General features: G+C 49.7%; 1 non-coding gene across 1 annotated transcript; it reads right to left on the bottom strand.

Annotated features, from left to right (window-relative positions):
* Positions 1-189: 189 nt before the first annotated feature.
* On the bottom strand, positions 190-2,082 carry LOC126315958 (small subunit ribosomal RNA). Its single transcript, XR_007556055.1, has one exon. It is a non-coding gene; the product is annotated as a small subunit ribosomal RNA (ribosomal RNA).
* Positions 2,083-7,500: the final 5,418 nt, after the last annotated feature.

Below are 7,500 nucleotides of genomic sequence, written 5' to 3'. Positions count from 1 at the left end.
AACCGGCGCCAGGCGCCAGGTACCGCAGGCCAGCCGCTCCAGAGCTTCAGCGCTCGTACCACACAACAACAACACTTCCGCTAGTTTTGAGAGGCACGCGTGGTTCCGCACGCGGCGCACGGCCACTGCCGTACAGGTAGCGTGTTGCGCGACACGACACGCACATCGAAAGACATGCAGTCTAGTCGGTAATGATCCTTCCGCAGGTTCACCTACGGAAACCTTGTTACGACTTTTACTTCCTCTAAATGATCAAGTTTGGTCATCTTTCCGGTAGCATCGGCAACGACAGAGTCGATGCCGCGTACCAGTCCGAAGACCTCACTAAATCATTCAATCGGTAGTAGCGACGGGCGGTGTGTACAAAGGGCAGGGACGTAATCAACGCGAGCTTATGACTCGCGCTTACTGGGAATTCCTCGTTCATGGGGAACAATTGCAAGCCCCAATCCCTAGCACGAAGGAGGTTCAGCGGGTTACCCCGACCTTTCGGCCTAGGAAGACACGCTGATTCCTTCAGTGTAGCGCGCGTGCGGCCCAGAACATCTAAGGGCATCACAGACCTGTTATTGCTCAATCTCGTGCGGCTAGAAGCCGCCTGTCCCTCTAAGAAGAAAAGTAATCGCTGACAGCACGAAGGATGTCACGCGACTAGTTAGCAGGCTAGAGTCTCGTTCGTTATCGGAATTAACCAGACAAATCGCTCCACCAACTAAGAACGGCCATGCACCACCACCCACCGAATCAAGAAAGAGCTATCAATCTGTCAATCCTTCCGGTGTCCGGGCCTGGTGAGGTTTCCCGTGTTGAGTCAAATTAAGCCGCAGGCTCCACTCCTGGTGGTGCCCTTCCGTCAATTCCTTTAAGTTTCAGCTTTGCAACCATACTTCCCCCGGAACCCAAAAGCTTTGGTTTCCCGGAGGCTGCCCGCCGAGTCATCGGAGGAACTGCGGCGGATCGCTGGCTGGCATCGTTTATGGTTAGAACTAGGGCGGTATCTGATCGCCTTCGAACCTCTAACTTTCGTTCTTGATTAATGAAAACATACTTGGCAAATGCTTTCGCTTCTGTTCGTCTTGCGACGATCCAAGAATTTCACCTCTAACGTCGCAATACGAATGCCCCCGCCTGTCCCTATTAATCATTACCTCGGGTTCCGAAAACCAACAAAATAGAACCGAGGTCCTATTCCATTATTCCATGCACACAGTATTCAGGCGGGCTTGCCTGCTTTAAGCACTCTAATTTGTTCAAAGTAAACGTGCCGGCCCACCGAGACACTCAACAAAGAGCACCCTGGTAGGATTTAAACGGGGTCCGCCTCGGGACGCGAAAGCACCCCTTCGGCTCGCCCCACCGGCAGGACGTCCCACGATACATGCCAGTTAAACACCGACGGGCGGTGAACCAACAGCGTGGGACACAAATCCAACTACGAGCTTTTTAACCGCAACAACTTTAATATACGCTATTGGAGCTGGAATTACCGCGGCTGCTGGCACCAGACTTGCCCTCCAATAGATACTCGTTAAAGGATTTAAAGTGTACTCATTCCGATTACGGGGCCTCGGATGAGTCCCGTATCGTTATTTTTCGTCACTACCTCCCCGTGCCGGGAGTGGGTAATTTGCGCGCCTGCTGCCTTCCTTGGATGTGGTAGCCGTTTCTCAGGCTCCCTCTCCGGAATCGAACCCTGATTCCCCGTTACCCGTTACAACCATGGTAGGCGCAGAACCTACCATCGACAGTTGATAAGGCAGACATTTGAAAGATGCGTCGCCGGTACGAGGACCGTGCGATCAGCCCAAAGTTATTCAGAGTCACCAAGGCAAACGGACCAGACAAGCCAATCCGATTGGTTTTGATCTAATAAAAGCGTCCCTTCCATCTCTGGTCGGGACTCTGTTTGCATGTATTAGCTCTAGAATTACCACAGTTATCCAAGTAACGTGGGTACGATCTAAGGAACCATAACTGATTTAATGAGCCATTCGCGGTTTCACCTTAATGCGGCTTGTACTGAGACATGCATGGCTTAATCTTTGAGACAAGCATATGACTACTGGCAGGATCAACCAGGGAGCTGCGTCAACTAGAGCTGAGCAGCCGGCCGCCCGGGAGTGTGTCCCGGGGGCCCGCGCGAACACGCAAGCGTCCGCTCAATTATTCTGCAAACAGGAGGAGGCCGAGCTCCCCTGCACGATACACCTCGAAACCCTCTCAGGTCCCGGCGGCGCGCAGCGCCGTCCTAGGTACTTGGTCGGTTTCGAGAGAGGCGCAATCGCCCGGAGTTAGGCGAGTAGACGGTTTTAGTGCGAACACCCTTGCTCCCAACTGAGCTTGCCGCTGCCGACAGAGGCCCGGGAGCGTGCTGTCGTGGCATTGCCGGCGGGAGACAACACGCGCCACCTATGGTGACCGGCAGCTCCAACGCCAGCGCCACACAAGGGCAAAGCCCCACTTGGGTGCAGAAGCGAACTCTCCCAGCACAGCGCACGCGCCAACACGTCCGCACAACTGCGATACAAACCACCTGCGAGAACCGCTGGGGCGACCGAGCAGCAGACGGCGTCGCGGCGCCGAGTGCCAGGCGGCGGCGCATCCTCAACGCACACAGTCCTCAATCAGACCAGCACACTGCAGATGTCCACCGCGCTTCGCACCGGGCTCGGCTGAACCAACTTTGGCCGCCAGGCGCCGCGTGCAGGGTGCGCCGCAGCGTAGCTGCGCCGCCTGCCGGGCCCGTCGGCTGGCGCTCCTGCCACTCGGCGCCCCCCACCAGCCGCCTGTTGCGCGTGCGCCCACGCAGCGCGCGGCCAACACGCCGGGCGGCCCCCCTTCACCGGCCGGGAACAGTCCCACCAAGCCACCGCCGCGTATCGCTTCATACCCACATGGGCCTAGTCACGCGTGTGGATGTGGCGGGTACCGCTGAAACAACCGGTTAATAGCTGTACCGATCGTCGCCATCACAGATTCACCTCCAGCGTGAACAACCGCTCAACAACGGATTTCCAGTTCATTTGCGTATCTTGGGCAGTAAACGTAGATGTCCACCTACATTTGCGAATTCAACAATTCTTGCATGCCAGGATGTCATGTGTCACGACACGCTACATCAGACCACATACACACTGCGACATGTGCAGAAGAGAACACGTGGAAGGTGGCCCGCGCACGTATGCGATGTACCTTCCGCGATCCACTGTCAACCGGCATCTGCGGCATGTCCCAGATATGGAACGCGGTCCACCAGGGTAGCACTTTGTGTGAGGCAATACGACAAAGTCGGAATACACGCGTCACTACATCAGACGGCTCACGCTGACCTGACCTGACCTGACTCACCGCACCACCACCCCCAGCGACCCAGGGTGACATACAATGCGTTCGTACGTTCCTCCCACACGCCTCTACGGCGTACCACAGTGCAACCTAGCTGTTATTGGGAGACGAGACAAGTAGCATCAAGCACAACATATGGAAATTGAGATTCGACACCGTTGGGCACAGCCAGCGTACGGTCACACGTATCACACTACTTCACTCTGTACGTAACGACCGATGATCGGTACAGCGTGTGGGTTACGCGTACGACATCAGCGGACAATGGACACAGACCATACCACGACGTACACTGAGGGCGTCGACATCTGAATGCAACTGAACAGCTGCGAGGCTCATTTAACACTCAAACGCCAGACCGACCAGCTTGAGAGGACAGAGACACAAAGAGGGGGACAGAGGGGGACAGAGGGGGGGGAGGGGGGGGGTCGGCGATATAGTCCTATTGCAGTACAATTGACAGTGGATAGCAGGAATATGTGGAAAGTAAGCAACACTCGCAAGACATCTACATGAGGATAACAACGACACCAGAGATTCCGAGCAGTGAACTATGTTAGGCAAAGGGACAACGTGGGTTAGGTTAAGGGACAACGTGGGTTAGGTTAAGGGACAACGTGGGTTAGGTTAAGGGACAACGTGGGTTAGGTTAAGGGACAACGTGGGTTAGGTTAAGGGACAACGTGGGTTAGGTTAAGGGACAACGTGGGTTAGGTTAAGGGACAACGTGGGTTAGGTTAAGGGACAACGTGGGTTAGGTTAAGGGACAACGTGGGTTAGGTTAAGGGACAACGTGGGTTAGGTTAAGGGACAACGTGGGTTAGGTTAAGGGACAACGTGGGTTAGGTTAAGGGACAACGTGGGTTAGGTTAAGGGACAACGTGGGTTAGGTTAAGGGACAACGTGGGTTAGGTTAAGGGACAACGTGGGTTAGGTTAAGGGACAACGTGGGTTAGGTTAAGGGACAACGTGGGTTAGGTTAAGGGACAACGTGGGTTAGGTTAAGGGACAACGTGGGTTAGGTTAAGGGACAACGTGGGTTAGGTTAAGGGACAACGTGGGTTAGGTTAAGGGACAACGTGGGTTAGGTTAAGGGACAACGTGGGTTAGGTTAAGGGACAACGTCGGTTAGGTTAAGGGACAACGTCGGTTAGGTTAAGGGACAACGTCGGTTAGGTTAAGGGACAACGTCGGTTAGGTTAAGGGACAACGTCGGTTAGGTTAAGGGACAACGTCGGTTAGGTTAAGGGACAACGTCGGTTAGGTTAAGGGACAACGTGGGTTAGGTTAAGGGACAACGTGGGTTAGGTTAAGGGACAACTTGAGTTAGGTTAAGGGACAACTTGAGTTAGGTTAAGGGACAACTTGAGTTAGGTTAAGGGACAAATTGAGTTAGGTTAAGGGACAAATTGAGTTAGGTTAAGGGACAAATTGAGTTAGGTTAAGGGACAAATTGAGTTAGGTTAAGGGACAACTTGAGTTAGGTTAAGGGACAAATTGAGTTAGGTTAAGGGACAAATTGAGTTAGGTTAAGGGACAAATTGAGTTAGGTTAAGGGACAAATTGAGTTAGGTTAAGGGACAACTTGAGTTAGGTTAAGGGACAACTTGAGTTAGGTTAAGGGACAACTTGAGTTAGGTTAAGGGACAACTTGAGTTAGGTTAAGGGACAACTTGAGTTAGGTTAAGGGACAACTTGAGTTAGGTTAAGGGACAACTTGAGTTAGGTTAAGGGACAACTTGAGTTAGGTTAAGGGACAACTTGAGTTAGGTTAAGGGACAACTTGAGTTAGGTTAAGGGACAACTTGAGTTAGGTTAAGGGACAACTTGAGTTAGGTTAAGGGACAACTTGAGTTAGGTTAAGGGACAACTTGAGTTAGGTTAAGGGACAACTTGAGTTAGGTTAAGGGACAACTTGAGTTAGGTTAAGGGACAACTTGAGTTAGGTTAAGGGACAACTTGAGTTAGGTTAAGGGACAACTTGAGTTAGGTTAAGGGACAACTTGAGTTAGGTTAAGGGACAACTTGAGTTAGGTTAAGGGACAACTTGAGTTAGGTTAAGGGACAACGTGGGTTAGGTTAAGGGACAAATTGAGTTAGGTTAAGGGACAACTTGAGTTAGGTTAAGGGACAACTTGAGTTAGGTTAAGGGACAACTTGAGTTAGGTTAAGGGACAACTTGAGTTAGGTTAAGGGACAACTTGAGTTAGGTTAAGGGACAACTTGAGTTAGGTTAAGGGACAACTTGAGTTAGGTTAAGGGACAACTTGAGTTAGGTTAAGGGACAACTTGAGTTAGGTTAAGGGACAACTTGAGTTAGGTTAAGGGACAACTTGAGTTAGGTTAAGGGACAACTTGAGTTAGGTTAAGGGACAACTTGAGTTAGGTTAAGGGACAACTTGAGTTATGTTAAGGGACAACTTGAGTTAGGTTAAGGGACAACTTGAGTTAGGTTAAGGGACAACTTGAGTTAGGTTAAGGGACAACTTGAGTTAGGTTAAGGGACAACTTGAGTTAGGTTAAGGGACAACTTGAGTTAGGTTAAGGGACAACTTGAGTTAGGTTAAGGGACAACTTGAGTTAGGTTAAGGGACAACTTGAGTTAGGTTAAGGGACAAATTGAGTTAGGTTAAGGGACAAATTGAGTTAGGTTAAGGGACAAATTGAGTTAGGTTAAGGGACAAATTGAGTTAGGTTAAGGGACAAATTGAGTTAGGTTAAGGGACAAATTGAGTTAGGTTAAGGGACAAATTGAGTTAGGTTAAGGGACAAATTGAGTTAGGTTAAGGGACAAATTGAGTTAGGTTAAGGGACAAATTGAGTTAGGTTAAGGGACAAATTGAGTTAGGTTAAGGGACAAATTGAGTTAGGTTAAGGGACAAATTGAGTTAGGTTAAGGGACAAATTGAGTTAGGTTAAGGGACAAATTGAGTTAGGTTAAGCGATAATCTGGTACAGCCACAGTTAGGTTAAGCGATAATCTGGTACAGCCACAGTTAGGTTAAGCGATAATCTGGTACAGCCACAGTTAGGTTAAGCGATAATCTGGTACAGCCACAGTTAGGTTAAGCGATAATCTGGTACAGCCACAGTTAGGTTAAGCGATAAACTGGTACAGCCACAGTTAGGTTAAGCGATAAACTGGTACAGCCACAGTTAGGTTAAGCGATAAACTGGTACAGCCACAGTTAGGTTAAGCGATAAACTGGTACAGCCACAGTTAGGTTAAGCGATAAACTGGTACAGCCACAGTTAGGTTAAGCGATAAACTGGTACAGCCACAGTTAGGTTAAGCGATAAACTGGTACAGCCACAGTTAGGTTAAGCGATAAACTGGTACAGCCACAGTTAGGTTAAGCGATAAACTGGTACAGCCACAGTTAGGTTAAGCGATAAACTGGTACAGCCACAGTTAGGTTAAGCGATAATCTGGTACAGCCACAGTTAGGTTAAGCGATAATCTGGTACAGCCACAGTTAGGTTAAGCGATAAACTGGTACAGCCACAGTTAGGTTAAGCGATAAACTGGTACAGCCACAGTTAGGTTAAGCGATAATCTGGTACAGCCACAGTTAGGTTAAGCGATAATCTGGTACAGCCACAGTTAGGTTAAGCGATAAACTGGTACAGCCACAGTTAGGTTAAGCGATAAACTGGTACAGCCACAGTTAGGTTAAGCGATAAACTGGTACAGCCACAGTTAGGTTAAGCGATAAACTGGTACAGCCACAGTTAGGTTAAGCGATAAACTGGTACAGCCACAGTTAGGTTAAGCGATAAACTGGTACAGCCACAGTTAGGTTAAGCGATAAACTGGTACAGCCACAGTTAGGTTAAGCGATAAACTGGTACAGCCACAGTTAGGTTAAGCGATAAACTGGTACAGCCACAGTTAGGTTAAGCGATAAACTGGTACAGCCACAGTTAGGTTAAGCGATAAACTGGTACAGCCACAGTTAGGTTAAGCGATAAACTGGTACAGCCACAGTTAGGTTAAGCGATAAACTGGTACAGCCACAGTTAGGTTAAGCGATAAACTGGTACAGCCACAGTTAGGTTAAGCGATAAACTGGTACAGCCACAGTTAGGTTAAGCGATAAACTGGTACAGCCACAGTTAGGTTAAGCGATAAACTGGTACAGCCACAGTTAGGTT

Source organism: Schistocerca gregaria, unplaced genomic scaffold (genome assembly GCF_023897955.1).
Source record: "Schistocerca gregaria isolate iqSchGreg1 unplaced genomic scaffold, iqSchGreg1.2 ptg000581l, whole genome shotgun sequence".
Classification (NCBI taxonomy): domain Eukaryota; kingdom Metazoa; phylum Arthropoda; class Insecta; order Orthoptera; family Acrididae; genus Schistocerca; species Schistocerca gregaria.
The sequence above is the reverse complement of the archived record's forward strand: the minus strand, read 5'-3'. Positions and strand labels throughout refer to the sequence as shown.